At 37.4% G+C, this 17,858-nt stretch overlaps 1 long non-coding RNA gene across 1 annotated transcript in view; it reads right to left on the bottom strand.

Annotated features, from left to right (window-relative positions):
* Positions 1-13,529, bottom strand: part of LOC115426092 (uncharacterized) — a 106,141-nt gene extending 92,612 nt beyond the window's left edge. The window contains exons 1-2 of the long non-coding RNA XR_003936310.1: positions 13,491-13,529; positions 10,581-10,661 (exon numbers count right to left, since the gene is read on the bottom strand). This is a non-coding gene — a long non-coding RNA (uncharacterized LOC115426092). The remainder of the gene's footprint in view (positions 1-10,580; positions 10,662-13,490) is intronic.
* Between the last annotated feature and the right edge of the window lie 4,329 nt (positions 13,530-17,858).

Here is a 17,858-nt window from a genome sequence, read left to right as displayed (position 1 = left end):
CTACAGTGGACAGCTGTTCAAAGCTGTTCTCTTATATATTTATGGATTTTGTTGTTTCAGGTTCCATATCAGCCAACACAGTGGATTCGCTTATGCATCATCCCATACACGGTAATTCACACCATTACTGTAAATTTGCTGATCTAGATAAACCTGATCTGCAGAAACATGTTTGAGTGTAAAAAAAAAAAAAAAGGCTAATTGTTATTAGACTGTGATAACTATTTGTTTTTTAAACAAAAAGGTTGTTTTTTGTTTTTTTTTCAAATTATCTCCATGGCAGGTATGTTAAAATGTGAAAAAACATCAGATTAGCGGCATTAAAAAAGTTTTTTCATTTCATATTTTCATGCAGTATATCAGTAAATACATGTTTCTTTGCTTCTTCAGCTGAGTGGACATTTTGCAACTCCATGAAAAATAGGCTCATAAGAATTTTGCTTTTTTTTCATGCCTATAAAGAGGAATAAAATCACTCAGGAAAAATATCTTGATTAAGGTTCTTATAATTAATGCATGAAAGGGTTAATGTGACCTCTGACCCCATGACAAAAGCAGCACAAACAATTTGAAACACCTGACATGTTGAATGAAACCTGGGGTAAAATATCAGAAAATTTACGTAATAAATATCATATTGTCTGAACAAAAGGGTTAAGGACATGTTAAGTGCAAAGGCAGGTCACACTAAATACAACTAAATACTAAAATAGCCTTGAATCAGGAAAATGAACAAACACGAAGAATTTAACCAAGAGAATTAAGATAAAATATGAAGAAAAATACAAGGAAAACGAAGAAAATAAGCATTAAATCAACAAAATTATTACAAATAAGTATCAAGAATGTGAACAAAAGTAATTAAATTAAGAAAATGTGCATTAAATCAACTAAATGTCAAAAAAAATTAAAGATTGATTAAGAAAATTAAGAAAATAATGACACTAATACTGCCACTTGACCCTTTGACAAAAAGCAGCACAAATAATTACAAACATCTGACATGTGTTGAATGAAATGGTGTAAAACATTCAAATATTAATGCAATAAATCTGAACAAAAGGGCTAAAGACATGTTAAATGCAAAGAGAAGCTGGTTTATACTTGATATACATCAGATTAGATCTATATACAGAGACAAAAAGCATATGTTTGGACATTAGAACCAAACATGCATTATATATTCATATTATTTCATGTTTTAGTTTTCATTGCATTATCTGTAACCTAAACGTTCATACTTAAGAGTTTAAATTCAGCATCAAGATTTCAGTCTTAAAATTCAAACTAATTAAATACATTTCCATCAACTGGGTTTTTACTTAAATTTACTGTTTGTGAGTTTGAAAGAGAGATTCGGCTTAAACGTCCTAAAAAAAACAAAAAACAACAGTGACAATCTGCTGCTTGCTTCATTAATTACTTTCTAAATAAGTGGGTAATTAAAACACGTGCAGGTTGACTGTAGTTGTCAGGGTACTGCAGCTTTAAATCCTGAAAACCCTCCACTATTGGTTGTTTACAGCATTGGCAGTGAAGCCGTTTACATTCTGTCGACTGATGCACTCACATCACTGCACAAGGGATGAAGAACGTGTAAATAACTCGACAAAGATCAACTATTTGTTCATATTAGCAGTTGGAAATATTGGGAAACTCACCTTATGATATTGCCTTTTAGGCCAAAAATAATTAACCCATTAAGACCCAGTGCTTCTTTTATGGCACTTCTCAATGAATGAACTTTTCTTAAATTATTTATCACCATTTATTATAATATTATCCTCTGCATTTTTTCGGTGAAAATCATGCGTTTTCCTGTATTTAATTCACTGATCATTTAGATGTTCATGGAAGCTCAGATTAATTAGGTCAATATAATTTAGCTTTTTTGACAATAATTCACAAAAAAACATCTTTCTACACTGTAATGTCAAATAATATGTAAATAAATGAGTGCATAATCATCCTTCTTTGAAATCTACTTAATCCCTGTCAGGTTGTGTGTCATCTGTCAAGATTTCTGTCAAATAATTTCAACATTTTTTGCATGCAAAGTATTTAACCCATAAAAACCTAGTGATACTTCTGTGGCAGTTCTCTGTATTTATTCTTCCTGAAGTGATTTATTGTCATTTCTTATAATACTATCTTTTGTATTTTCCATTTTTTTCCTGTGAAAATCAGGTATTTTCTACATTTAATTTACTAATTATGTAGATCAGGGTGTCAAACATGCGGGCCGGGGCCAAATCGGCCCGCCCAAAGGGTTCAATCCGGCCCGTGGGATGAATTTGTGAAATACAAAATTACACTGAAAATATTAACAATTAAGGATGTTAAAATAATTTGGGTCAATTAATTCTCAAGTGGATCAGAACAGTAAAATATTATCATAATAAACTATAAATAATGAAAACTGCAAATTTGTCTCTTTGTTTTAGTGTAAAAAATGTAAAATTACACAAAAATGTTCACATTGACAGACTAGTCTTTTACAAAAAAAATGTGAATATCTGAAATGTCTTAAGAGAAGTATGTGGAATTTTAATTATACTCTCCCTGTTATTTAATGTTGTGTGTATTTGTCGATCCACTGTGATCTCCAAGTTGTGATTCACACGTATAAATGATAAACTAAGGCGTAATATTGTTAACATGGTAACACAGGTTGTTCATATTTGTTCATGTTATGTTCAAGTACATTCGTAGATGTAAACATTTTAATTGCGGAATTTTAAGTGTATTTTTGTGTGCATTGTAGGACTTTGAGCATAATTAAGTCTATTTTTGTGTGTATTGTAGGATATGTAAGCATATTTAAGTGTATTTTTTATTATATGGAATTAACTTTTTTCACTCAAAAGGTTCTTATCCTATTGTTTATATTATTTTACTGGTCCGGCCCACTTTATATCATATTAGGCTGGATGTGGCCCCTGAACTAAAATGAGTTGACACCCCTGATGTAGATGTTCATTAAAGCTCAGGTTAAAGTTGAGGGTTATTATGTAAAAAAACCAAAGAAAGCTGAAAAAAGTGACTTTTAAGCAAAGATATCAAAATAAGCGTCTCCACCTGCTGTCATTGATCCAATTCCACTGGTGAATCAATGTTGTAGAAGATGACGGTGTTTCCATGGTAACTACCAAGCCTCTGAGCATCCAAATGGGTCAAATCTGATGATCATTAAAAGATGAAAAACTGCAATTTTACACCAATTCTTTCCCTGTATTGATAGGACTAGTGGATCAATGGGTATTAAACAGTTTAGATCAGTAGATGGTTTTGGTCTCCAGTGGTTAGTTTGGGTCTTTGTGGGTTAATTAATTAACAGAACCTCTCTTTTAGGAGGATCAGAAACCATCACCATCATTAAAACTCCTCCTTTTCTGATGACAAATGACCTAAACAAATTCCTCCCATGAAAATTCTACAAGTCCCAATATGCTTAAACAATAGCGTGGAGGTTGGTCAGATACAAAGCATTAACCTCCGCAGACACCGGCGTCCTCAGCCCACACATCCGCCTGGCGAGGAACAGATGAGAGCGAGAGGAACAAATGGAAATCCAACTGGAATCCACACCAACTCAGACGCCTGCTCTGCCTTTGGCTTGTTTACCGCCGCGTGAGCTTTCTGTAGGTGGACACGCCGCGTTAATGTATGGTGATGCATCATTCAGCGGACGCTCTGCTTTTAGAAAGACAGCTGCTTTTAGAAAACAAATACCTACAGTGTGAAGGAAGGCGGGTGGGTGGGGGGGGGGGTGATCAGCCAATGAGCGACAAGAAGAAAAAAAAAAAAAAAAAAAAAGGAGATTTCTGAAAAAAAAAAAAAAAAAAATGCAGTCGTTGCTTCAAAAGAGCCCATGACGAGCCCTAGAATAAGGCCAACCTCCTCTCTGGCTGCCACCTTCCTCTACCTGCTGTCCCCAGTCGATCCCCGGCAAAACTTGGCGGCAGATGTTGCCGTGCTAAGTTGGCTCTGAGTGCCTCCCCGACTCCCCGGTCTCACCGACAACACAGTCAAACCACATTAGATCTCTTATTTGTGCCTGGGGCAAGTTCGGCACTGCAGCGGTGTCCACCCCCGCTCTACCTTTGGTGTTGAAGGCCCTCGGGCGCTAAATGTGAGACCACAAAAAAAAAAAAAAAAACTGTTTCACTCTCATTTTCTGTCTCTCTCTTGCATCTGCTGACAATCCAGCAGTCTGGCTCCGGGCGGCAGCACTAAGGGAGGAGGAGGAGGAGGAGGAGGAAGGGGTGAGGAGTGGATGGATGGATGCTTGGCAAAGGAGGGGGAAGGGGAGGGGGGGAGGGGGGTGGCATGGACACCCGGGTCCCCGTGCTGAACAGATGTCTATGACAACCTGCTTCCTTACACCTGTACGAGTCCTTGTACCTCACGGATGCAGCACGCTGAAAAATTCATAACCCTGGAGGTTTCCTGTCCGCCATCAAAGACCACCCCCCACCCCCCCACCTCCCACCTCCTCCCGCCTCCATCCAGGGCTCCTCTCTCCTCTCCACACCAGCGCTGCCCACTCGACCATCCATGCCTCACCTGCCACCGGACACTTCACAGCTCCCGCTTTGATCAGACTGAGTTTACTGGTACAGAGGCTTTTCAGATCCTGCTCTGGAGGTTTAACAAATCCGATCTTCGCTGAAAACCAGGAATGTTCTCCCAGAGAATAGGAAAGAAAGACAAGGACAGTCTTTTTGCAGCTTAAGAACATCTGGCACTCCAGAGTGGAAAGTAAAGAATACAAATAAAACCAGTGTCCCTGTATGTCAGCGACATGTTCTATCAAGAATCAACACCAAGTTGAATGTGTGAGGTTGCCAGGTTCTGTTCTATGTTCCAGTCTGTGGTCTGGATGCAGACCACAGGAAAATCTCCCAATAGAAGTGGGCGGTACTTTCACTGGAGGAGAACTGAACTAATTCAGTCAAAGTCCATATATGACTTCTATCAGTGATCATTAGTAACTATATTGATATCTGTAACCATTTCCATGTTATAAACCATTAAAACGGTGTTTTCAACCTTGGGGTCGGGACCCCACATGGGGTCACCTGGAATTCAAATGGGGTCGCCTGAAATTTATAGTAATTGATTAAAAAAAAAAAAAACCCTCACTAATACAAAATATATGCTGAGTTGAGAAATACAATCACAATCCATAAAAGACATGAAAACATTTTGAGTGTGAAACTGCAGCACTGTGGTTCTGTTTATCTGTCAAATGTTCATTGTGGTCAGTTTCAGATGCTGCAGCTCTTTCATAATTCATAGTTTGAGTTATTGTTTGTTCAGTATTAATTGTCAGTCTTGTAAATCACAGCTGGACTGACTGTACTATCCTGACCAAGGAAAATCAAATTCTGACTTTGTGCAGTAATCTACACCTGGATTTTCTGCCTCCGTCCAGAATAATATACATTATACAGACTAAATGTCATCTAAAATTAATGTTTATTGGTAACATAGTATAGCAAACTATTACATTGATCAAAAACAAATTAATTTTGGCAAAAAGAAGTCTCTGTTTTGAATGTTTGGGGTCACCAGAAATTTGTAATGTTAAAATGGGGTCACGAGACAAAAAAGGTTGGAAACCACTGTATTAAAATATGGACCATTAGAAGGAAAGGCATATTTCAATATTTCAAAAATTCGTCAAAAATGCAAAAATCTAAATTTCTCAAACTGTGAACAAACTTTGTAGATATTGTTCAAAGGAAGATACATAAAAACTTTGACATGAATCCGGCCAGTAGTTTCATCGGAGAAGATGTTTAAAGAAACTGCTAATGAAGACAACGACAAGGACGACAATGAAGTGAAGACGAAGACGACACTGGGACACAGCGCCTTCACAATAGGAGGAAAAAAAAACTCAACAAGGTGATACATTCTCTACAAATGATCCCAGATCATAAACGATGTGCGACTCTGTGGTCCATCTGCTTTTTAAGGGACCCCCGTCTTCGATGGTTGTTCTCATGACCGTCCTTCGTCAACCCTCCTGGCTACAGTCATGACGAAAACCGCAGCGATCTCAACTAATTAAATCAAGTCTATAAATGACTTCTTACCGGTGATCAGTAGGAACTATATTGATATCTGTAACCATTTACATGTTATAAACTATCAAAATATGGGCCATTAGAAGGAAGTCAAATTTGAATACTTCAAAGATTTGTCAAAAATTAAAAAATCTAACTTCTCAAAATTGTGAGCAAACTTTGTAGACATTGTCGGAATGAAGGTACATATAAAATTTGAAATGAATCAAACCTGTAGTTTAGGAGAAGACTGTTGAATGTAGGCATTGATGACCTTGAGTTTGACCCTTCAAGGTCACTCAAGGTCAAAGGTCATGGAGCCAAATGAAAGTCATATATGACTTCCTATCAGTGCTCAATAGGAACTATATTGATATCTGTAACCATTTACATGGTATAAACCATCAAAATACGGACCATTAGAAGTCGAGGCACATTTTAATATTTCAGAAATTCGTCAAAAAATCTAAGTTTCTCAAAACTGTGAACAACTTTGTAGACATTGTCTGAGCTACGCTACATATATAATTTTAAAAGAATCTGACCAGTAGTTTTGTCAAAGATGTTTGAATAAGAAATATGACATTATGACGACAACAACGCTACACTACCGCCGGAAACCACACTTTCATAGTAGCTAATGGGCTATTGACTGGTGAACTGAAAACAAAACTCGACTCCAGTGTAAAGTCGCAGAGACCATCATTTAAGGGCATAACCGTTCCAATGGCGGCCTCAAGTACAATTTTTAGATGGTGCATTTAGTTTCTGCCACTAGAGGTCTCCCAATCAAGGACGATAACAAAACACTGAGTATGATAACGCCATGTAGTCGAACGAACGATGCTTTCAAAAAAACGAAACAGGTGCTTCTGGTGTTCTAAATAGTGCCCAAAACAATCAGCGTTTACCTATTTCATCAAACCACTCATTATTGCATTAAAATTTTAACCATTTTTCTCCTGCAATGACACTTTAACAGCACATATGATGTTCACCTTCAGTCGTGACTGAGTAAAATATGTCTAATTATAAGAACGAGGAACTTTCAACAGGTTTGAGGTTCAGTTCAGACTTTTAAAGGTCATTCAGCCACTCCGACACCACTATATTTCAAAGTCACTGACTGCAGTAGGTTTTGAATGCGTTACCAAACCTCTCAAGTCTTAATAAAAAGGACATTTTAAGGCATAGAATTCAGATTTTGGTTTTATTAAATGCAGTATAAGTTGGGAAATCTATTTGAGTCTTTTGTTTTTAGACGTTTTGATGAAAGCAGCTAAACCTATCTTTCAACTCCAATTTAGAACAGTTTCAACTAAAGTGCCTAGATTATTATCAAACCTAAAACATACAGAAAGATCATCAAATCAAAGTATCAAAGTTAAATGTGTAGCCTAAAACCTTTAAATGTTCATCTTTGTGTTTTGCTGTGATGACTCATGGGAATAACTGGTCATTCATCATAGTCCATGTCCTTTACAGCAATGAGAGGGGGAAAAAAAAAGTTATTCCACTTGAGGCTTTTGCAGCCTGACGTCATCCTGTGAGCCATTAAAAAGGCGTTTTGGTTTCTGTCAAATCTCGTTCTCCATGTTGACGACCATGAGAGCTGGCACGCATACAGGTGTGTTTAGAGGCGCTTAAAATGATGTTAAGCTTAACCCAGAAACACCCAACACTACTTTTGTGGTACTTCCCAAACAATTTTTTCTCCTATATTTAGCCTTTCTTAAGTGAGGTATCAGCATTTGTTGTAAAATTATCTTCTTCATTTTGTACTTTTTCAGTATAAATCATGTATTTTCCCAGAGTTAATTCACTGATCCTGTAGACGTTCATAAAAACTCAGATTTAAGTTGAGGGTTATTATATCAGAAACAGAGAAAACTGAAGAAAAAAAGGACTTTTTCCAGCAAAAAACACCATTAACTGAACATAAACCTAGTGTGTCCATCCACTGTCATTGATCCAACTCCATGGGTTTGACTGGTGAATCAATGTTGTAGAAGATGATGGCGTTTCCACAGTAACTACGGAGCCTCTGAAGGTCCTAATGGGTCATATGTGATGACCAAGAAAAGATGAAAAACTGTATTTTACACCAATTATTTACACTTCATAATAGTTTAGTGGTTCAGAAGTTATTAAACATTTTATATAAGTAGAACGATTTCAGTTGATGGTGGATATTTGGGTCTTTAAGGGTTAAACACATGCATCATCACTAAGAGGCAGAGCAGGAAAGCCACGGTTCTGCTGTGTAAGTTGTGACATAATCATGAACAGGAGCAATAAAACCTCAAAAAGCAGTACTTCTGGGCCTCAAAAGTGATCTACAAATGAGGCTTGAACGCTCGGCTGCCGACTCCCCGAATGCAAACTGATACTAATCTATTCATTCATTTTGAGATTAGGCGTATAACTCGGTCTCTGAAGCAGATGGTGTGGTTTGGTGGATTAATTCCTGCCTTAGAAAGCTAAGAACATTTAAAAACATCTGGTCAACTCGGCCTCGGCGGCGGTTTGTGAGCAGCGTGCTCCGCTAACCGCCGGCGGGGTGTCGGGTTTCACCCCGTTGGTTCGTACGGCCGATGTGCTTCCTCTTCTGTTACGGTTGTGGGGAACAGTAAGGAGTTTGACCATATTAGGGCGTCCATGTCATGTTCCAGCTGTGAGCTGTCGCAGCTGCACACAGTTAAAAAACAACATGATGTGAAAGAGGCGGCAGCGGCTCCTGCTAAAACGCAGATTATTATTCCTACACAGCTGCGACATCATACAGGAATAAAAGAACGAACTCTAACCTCCGCTTACGGAGCTGTGGGAACATTAAAGGGTCAAAAAATAGTCTCAATGTCCCTGTAGGTCAGCGTCATGTTCTATCGAGAATCAATACCGAGTTGAATTTTTGAGGTTGTCAGCTTCTGCCGCATAAATTGATGTATCTAAGGTTACTAGGTTAGGTTATTAAACTATTACCATCATCTTCCTTATATAGATTAGCTTGGTGGATTATGTAAACTAGTGGTTGTCTATAGTAATAAACTACAATAAAACTAAAATATATCAATAAATTAGATTCAAGAGAACAATGAAATGCAAGAAGTGGCCAAGACTAAAAACAAAACCAATGTCTCTGTATGTCAGCGTCATGTTCTATCAAGAATCAATAGAAACTTGAATGTGTGAGGTTGTCAGGTTCTGTTCTATGCTCCAGTCACGTGGTCTGGATGCAGGAGATCAATCTAACTATAGAAGTGGGCGGGACTTTCACTGGAGGAGAACTCAACTAATTCATTCAAAGTCCATAAATGACTTCTATCACTGATCAATAGGAACTAGACTGATATCTGGAACCATTTGCATGTTATAAACCATCAAAATATGGACCATTAGAAGGAAAGGAACATTTTTAACATTTCAGAAATTCGAAAATTTTGAAAATCAAAATTTCTCAAAACTGCGAACAAACTTTGCAACGTTGTCCCAAAGAAGATGAATCTAAAATTTGAAATGATTCCGACCATTAATTTCAGAAAGCAGATTGTTGAAATCTAGACACTGGGGACCTTGAGTTGACCCTTCAAGGTCACTCAAGGTCAAAGGTCATGGGCTTCAAACGAAAGTCCATATGAGACTTCCTATCAGTGATCATTAGGAACGATATTGATATCTGTAACTATTTACAAGTTATAAACCATCAAAATATGGACCATTAGAAGTAAAGGTACATTTTTAACATTTTAGAAATTCGTAAAAAAAAAAAAAAAATCATAATTTCTCAAAAGTGTAAACAAAATTTGGAGACATTGTCCCAAAGGAAGACACATACATTTGAAATGAGTCCCGAAAGCAGTTTCAGACAAGATTGTTGAAATGTAGACATTGGTGACCTTGAGTTTGACCCTTCAAGGTCACTCAAGGTCAAAGGTCATGGACACAAATGAAAGTCCATGTATGACTTCTATCAGCGCTCAGTAGTAACTCTACTGATATCTGTAACCATTTACAGTTATAAACCAACAACATATGGACCATTATAAGTAGAGGCACATTTTAACATTTCAGAAATTCATAAAAATTTCAAAAATCAAAATTTCTCAAAACTGTGAACAAAGTTTGTAGACAATTATCCCAAGAAAGATTGAAGAATTGAAGAAATTGTTTACGAATACGGCGACTACAACGCCTTCACAATAATAATAATCGGTTGATGAGATAAAAAAGAAGAGGACTACCAAGGCTGCTGACGGATGCAAGATATCATCTATTTATATCAGTGTGATGACCACGCATGATGTTTGAGTCACTCCCTTCAGGCTGTGCAACTTCCAACTCAACACTGTGACACTCACTTACTGTATCCCACACACAGGACGCTACAGGAAAACACACACTTCCCTGTTTAGGTCAAACTACTGCCACAGTTTTACAACAAGTTTAGGAAATAAACTGTCATCAGGACAACTTCTGTTTGTATCAGCGCCGACCGGACGGAACTACCTTGTCTGCCGAGGTGGGACGCATGAGGGAGACTCGGTCATACTGTCGCCGAAGCAGAGCCCACAAAGCATCGAGACGACCCTGAAAAATACAGTAAAACAGTTCAGCAAAAGGACGTCACACAGCTGCATGCTCATTTTACACTGCATGAAGGAATAGTAAAATAAAAGAAACACACAGGGAGAAAAAAAAAAGCAGCTACTTCTAAAAAATATCAAGCATGGAAGTTCATTTGAGGCTATGAAAGTAGCACCATCTGGGGTTAAATGTCTACCAAAAGGTGTCTTAGTGTTTATTTAGATTTTATCTGATCAACCTGAACTTCATTTATAGAAAACAGGACCAATGTCTCTGCATGTCAGTGTCATGTTCTATCAAGAATCAAAACCCAGTTGAATATGAGAGGTTGTCAGGTTCTGTGGTCTGAAGTCCGTATACGACTTCCTATCAGGATGCTTCTGGTTTATTTTGGTACCTGGCGCTTTTCCAGCTTTTAGACCCAATAATAAAAGGTAAATGCAGACATATTTCCCCCCAGCAGGGACCTAATGATGACCTCAGATAAATGCAAAAAAAAATTATATTATTACTCTGAGCCATCCCATAATTAATGATTTTTTTAAAAAATAGTGGGGCCAAAAGTAGGACCCAAACTGGGACAGTAAACGGTACCTAGGTGTCAGTGCATTAGATGTGAAAACATGTCTGTAAATGGTCTTATACAGACTACAAATAAAGACACTGTGTTAAATGAGTCGATCCTAGTGGTTATTCCTATTTGCAAATGTGGGTTTTTCATGAATCTCAGTCTAATTCCAGGTTTGGTGTGGAACCCATCGTGTCCACTGGTGTTACACACGGAACCTGGACATTTAAACACAAATAAACTGTGAGTGATTTTGCAACAGCGGTCATTTTGTGAAACATTCAGCCTTGGATAATTAGTTCAATTCCCAAAATGTACCTGTGAGAGAATAAAAAGATATGAAAAGAAATAGTGCGTAACTGCCATGTACTTTTTATCGTGGTACATGTGGATTTTTGTATAAAAAATAATATAAAAAAGGTGTTTTATCTGAAAAATAGCTTTTCTTTATCTCAGTAAGTATTTATTTTTAAAATAGACCCAAAGTGCTTCCAAACTTGCGTCATAACATTAGTCTACATCTGGTTTGAATTTTTAGCCCCTGTCCTGTTTTTAGGACCAGTTTCAGAGAAGAACCCATCAGTGATCAACAGAAACTATAGTGATACCTGTAACCATTTACATGTTAAGACGATCAAAATATGGACCATTATAAGTAAAGGCACATTTTTAATATTTCAAAAATACATCAAAAATTCTAAAATCTAAATTTCTCAGAGGATGAATATTTTCTTTCTTTAAAGGTTAAAGAATTTTGACTTTGCTTAATGAAAGTATTTCGGATTTTTTCACGGGATCCGGTTATACTGGTCTACAAGTCAAATGCTTCCAGAATAAAAGTAGTCACATTTTCCCACGTGTGAGTCACTGATAAAGAAAAATCCAGTCCTAAATGCTGCTGCTGAAGTTTCACAGATACAGTCTTGGGTCAAAATGTGAAATTGGAGAATTAACCCGAGAATGGGTTTGAACTCCAAGGATATTACTGCCAGAGCTACTTCAAAACATTGTCTGCACTTGACAATACATTCACTTTACAAGTTCTATCAGTGGAACATTTATAAATCTATTGGATAAATGTACATAAACAAACATATATGTGGAATAACACTTTATCATATCCTCCTGAGACCCAGTAAGTAAGTAAGTATTTTCACCATTTTCTATCAAATAATTGCCCTGGGAAAAAGACAAATCCAGGCACTCACTTGGTTGGAAAATTTAGAAATTGTAAAAAGCCTTAATTTCATGAGGGACTGTAGATTAATTCATTGTGGCTGGAGTTAAAAACACACCAACATGTGTCAGCATGCACCTTCTTCAGGGTGTTACAAAGAAAGAGGAAGACACTCATTTATACTGATGGACTGCAGGTGTGGCAGCCAGTGAGACAACAGCAAAAAAGTTTTTCAGGCACTAAGTGGAAGGAAGTAGCCATTCTCTGTGTAATTAGAGGACAGAATATGTACAAAAAAGGGAAAATAAACGATACATAAAAAATAAATAAATTAATACATCATAAAACAAATATATAAATACAAATAATCAAAAATAAAATAAAAACAAAAATATTATAAGATGAGATAAAAGAAAAATGAAAAATACAAAAATTAATAAGATGAAAAAAATGTAAAATTAAAAAATGAAACAACACTAGAGTTCGACTTTGAGGAAATAATTTTGAACTCATAAATAACATGATAAATAATTGCCTTAATTAGAAACAGCATGATGCACAGTTTTTTCATATATATGAAAACATCTTAATTTATATAAATATCTTTTTCAATGGAGATTTTCATTTATTTATTTATTTATTTTTCCTTGTTTTTTAAAGTAAAGCTGTGAAACTCTTGTCCACTACAGAGGACAAAAATTGCATTGCTGGTCTCAGGAGACATACCTTAAAAACATCAATCCAAAAAGCACTTTTGTCATTTGTTTTCAAATTAATCTTATTAAAATACGTAACATTTAGCATATTATCTCTAAATTTCTAAATAAATAAATAAATTGTAGACCAGTGTTAGTAGTACAGAAGCAACTCCCATTTTCTGTGCAGTAAAATTGCTGTTTTTGCTCCAGGAGTGCTGGTGGGTATGAAGACAAAGACCGCAGCAGCTTCAGTTCAGTGTCAAAAAAAGGTACAGAGCTGAAAATACTGTAAATGTATCTACTCATACTGACTGTTTAGATGTCTTATTTAGTTACATAAGGTATGAACATCAGGAAAAAAGTGGAAAACTGTCTGATTATCTGTATACCTTGATGGGGGTGTACCACTTGTTCTCTGCCTGCGGAGGTGGGGGCCGCTTTGGGAGGGGGGGCGTTTGATCATCGGCTCCTCTACTTCTTCAGGTATGGACCACGATGGCGTTCTTAGCTTTCTCCAGCCGGGCCCCCTCCTCAGTCGAGCCTTTTTCTCCCCAACGCACCTGCACAAATAAAAACAAAGACACATTTGTTATATATAGTCAACCCTGACATCAACAAAACACAACATTCCCTCTTGAACAGTCAGTTTTAGGAAATGTAAACCTGTTACTGTCAACTAAAATACACAAAAATATGCTACATTCGGGAAATCTGCAAGTTTGATGAAGCCAAATTTCGGACTTTTTAAGACGTTCCATTTCCATTTGTCCATGAACGCCTCATCCTCCATCCATCAATGAACTGTAGGAGGCTCCACTCATTCACATCTCCATTAAAATAATCAACACTAATTACAACATTGGACTAATTCTATATAAAGATTTACAAAGAAATATAGGTTTTATAATTTATTGTGTCTGGGGGATTTTAAGACCTTTGAGCGTCAGGTTTAAGGGTTAATTATCAATTTTATGGATAATTAATGTCTAAATTTTGAACAATCACATTTGTTTATATATATTTAAGAAAAGAAAAATAATATATGATGCATTTTAGGTACAATGTCTTGAATTGTTTTCTTAGTTTAACCAACTGAATCCCCTCCCTCCCACCCTTCCACCCTTCCCACATACATACATACATACATACATACTACATACATACATACATACAAACTACCTCTAAACATGGGGCAAAACAAAAACAAAACAAAACATAAATAATAAATACATACATACGTAAACGATCACATTTTAGGATCTGTGGACACCCTTTTTTTTTTTTTTTTTTAAATTTTGGGGTGGAGGGGGTATTAATGCTCAAATCCTGGTGTATGTTTCTCTAAAACAAGATAAGCGTGTCTAAATCTGACAATGATGGTTAAAAATGCTGAACCTGTAGCATTTGTAGCATTTTTGATACTTTTCATGCATGTATAGAAGCCCTCTTGGTTAACATTAAGCGACATTGTATGATTGTCGTGTACCAAGTGAAAACTCTAATAAAAACTTGAATTATAAAAAAAAAAAAAAAAAAATGCTGAACCTGCCTGTATGAAATCAAATGAAACTCTTTCATAACAAGATATAATGGACACTATATTGTGTTTGTATGTGTTTAGTGCTTTATTTCAGTGTAATTCAGTGTTTGTTCTGTAGTTCTTTGTTGTTGTTTTTTTGTTACAGTTCAGGTTTCTGTTATAGATTACCACAGAGGCTAATGTACAGTGTTTATATACAGGTTTGATGTGGATAATTACTGTCATTTTTGTGAGACCTGCAGCTAACATCTTCAAATAGTCTGATCAAACACCATCCAAAGACCAGAGATGTAATTAACATGATGCAAACACAGAAGGAGAACTACAAAGTAATTTTAACAGACGAATACATCAGATGATATAGATCCATATGTACAGTGCACATTAAAAAGCACATTTGTAGGTAACATCATGTGCTATTGTGTGTGTGTGTGTGTGTGTGTGTGTGTGTGTGTGTGTGTGTGTGTGTGAGTGCATCGTGTGTGTGTGTTGGATAAGCTGTCCTGATTTTTAATTGAATTCATCACATCTGTTGCAATGAGGAGATAAAACTAAAAAAAAAAAACAAAAAAAAAAAACCCCTGCACCGGCCGTCACATGAATAGGGCGAGGTGATTAATTAGCGACACAGTTTTCAAGCTGTACGTTAAGCCGTGACAATATAGAACAGCTTTTCAAAATCATCTCTGGGATCCAACCCTGGCCTTCTGCATCACCAAGAAAAGAGGCGGATGCATGAATAAAAGATACGCCGTCACCTCGGCCGTTTGAAACGTCAGCAGCGCCAAAGCGGTGGAGGTGGAGGTGGGTTTTTTTTTCTCAGCGTGGCGTCTAAATGCGGATGCAGAGGAGACGACAGGTTGATCTTAACAAGCACCTCGGTTTCCATCTGCGGGGAAACGCCGCCTCAGAAGTGGAGACGAGCCTGTCGGTGACAATCAACCTGCACGCAGAGAAGACGGCGGCGGGTAACCAGGCCCGCTGCACGCCAACACCCGTGGGAGAAAAGGTAAAGAGGAGGGAGGTCCCGAGGATGCTGGAAATCCCTGTAACACCACCAACTTCCTCGGGGCTGAGAAACAACAGGGGGTAAAGAGAGGAAGAGTGAAAGAGGAGGAGGAGGGGGGGGGGGGGTGGCCTTTAAACCTGGATTCCCTTCGGAGGAGGCGGATAACAAACGCAGTGCTGAGGTGTAGGTGTAGGTGGTGGGGGTGGGGGTTGGATATGTCAAGTTGACAGCAGCACTCAATCCTTCATCCTGGAAAATGACTTGATCCAATCAGGCCCGGACAGGCCAAGGACGACATGGCAGGGCCTGTCATGTCCCAGTCGTCAGCGGCGGTCATCGGTCTGTTCCTCCTCCTCCCTCCACCACCACCGCCACCGGCTCAACTCCAACTTAGAGCTTCACAGAAAACACCCAGCGTCAGCACTTTCCTCTGAACATGATGCAGATTCACAGACTAACAGCTGTGAAACACACATCACAGACTGATGGGGAGGGGACCCACAACTGGTCCATGTAGTTTGATAGAAATATTATATAAACAAATTTTGTACTTTTCTCTTATATTTCAAAGTCTGTCCTTTTATTTTCTCTGCACTTGGTCGTTGTGTGTTGGTGCTGTTACCTGTGAAATTTCTCCACGGTGGGATAAATATCTTATCTTAGAGAACTGTTTATTGCTGTTCTGTGTTTAACAGCGTGTTTAACCTGTTTAACCCTGACCATATTTTCAGGGCAAAAACGCCTAAACAGACATACCCAAAGTAAATGAAGAATTCCTTCACAGTAATAAGGTTCATATGGATGTTCTTGGTGTCTATGGACATTTACAGACCTCACAGAATCTATTCCCATTGTCTAAAATATTGTATCTGTTACTGTGCCTGAGTAAACTGGAACAACTAAAAGAGAAAATAGAATTTTTATCCTCGCCTGTTTTTTTTCGGCTGGATTGATGATGATATGCATAAATTAATTGTTCGTGTTGGAGATTTTAATAGCGTATATTTCACCCCACAAAGATTAAAAATCATGTTTGAACCTTAACATTTGCACTAAATACACTTTGGATGTACTTTTATTAACATTAGGGTCTAAACTTTGAGCAAAAGTTGAAAAAAACATCCACTGTCCTGATTTATTATATTTTTATAGTAGATGAATATTAATATAGTTTTTTAGCCCTAATATAATTTTTTAGCTAAAGGGGTTAATATGTATAATTGGTGTATATATGTTTAAAGTTTTATATATATGTGTGTGTGTAAGTTGTCATTGGTCCAGGTTCCTCTAGGTTCAACTGGACTTGTTTCCCTTTTCCATTTCATCAGTTCTAATAAAAACACTTAAGTTCATTAGCATATGGCATAACACCTGCACAGACCACTCCCCCCACTGGGTTATAAGTCCACCCCCCCCACACACCCCCAGCTATTGAAGCTACTGAAGAAGTCTCTATGGATGAAATATGTATATATGTATGTATAAATGTATTTGTTTTTGTTTTTTTTTTGGTAGTATTGATCAGTTCTTTCCTGCTACTTTAATTATACTTGCATGGACCAAGAGTCACACACACAAATGTCCCCAGGGGCTAAACCCTTTGAGTGCTGAACAAACCTTGGGCCGTATGCTTGACATCCCTGACACAGGAAATGATGACATGATGCGGACATCCACAGTCCTTCGCTTACCAAACTGTAATGTGAAACTAAGCCGAACCAGAATAAATGTATTTACTGCGATAAAGTCTTTAACATTATTGATCGGCCTGATGCTGCAACTCTGACCTCCATCCGTTTGATTCCTCCGGCTCCTCTTCCTCCGTAGTACGAGGCGTCCACGGTCGGCCACTTCTTCTTGGGCAGCGCCTCCGGCTCCTGAAAAGAAACAAAGAAGTAAATATGACATTATCTATAATAGAGATTATAAAGCAACTTTAATTTGTCTGTATAAATAAAACTGGCTCTTCTACTTCTGCACAAACCTGCAGGTCAAAGGTCAAAGGTCATGAAGCCTCTGTTCCTTTTCCTTTTTCCATTGTTCTATTGATTTTACACCAATTAATCACATCTGAACAGGAAACACTAGTGTACAACATTTCCTCAGGAAAACAGCAGTCATGGTTCTACTTTACTACTGTCGCTACTACCATGTACTTAATTATGGGGTTTTGTGTTAAGAGTCAGTATTCAACATTTCTATTCAGAT

Source organism: Sphaeramia orbicularis, chromosome 9, assembly GCF_902148855.1.
Source record: "Sphaeramia orbicularis chromosome 9, fSphaOr1.1, whole genome shotgun sequence".
Classification (NCBI taxonomy): domain Eukaryota; kingdom Metazoa; phylum Chordata; class Actinopteri; order Kurtiformes; family Apogonidae; genus Sphaeramia; species Sphaeramia orbicularis.
Note: the sequence above shows the minus strand (reverse complement) of the source record. Positions and strands in the feature narration are given on the sequence as shown.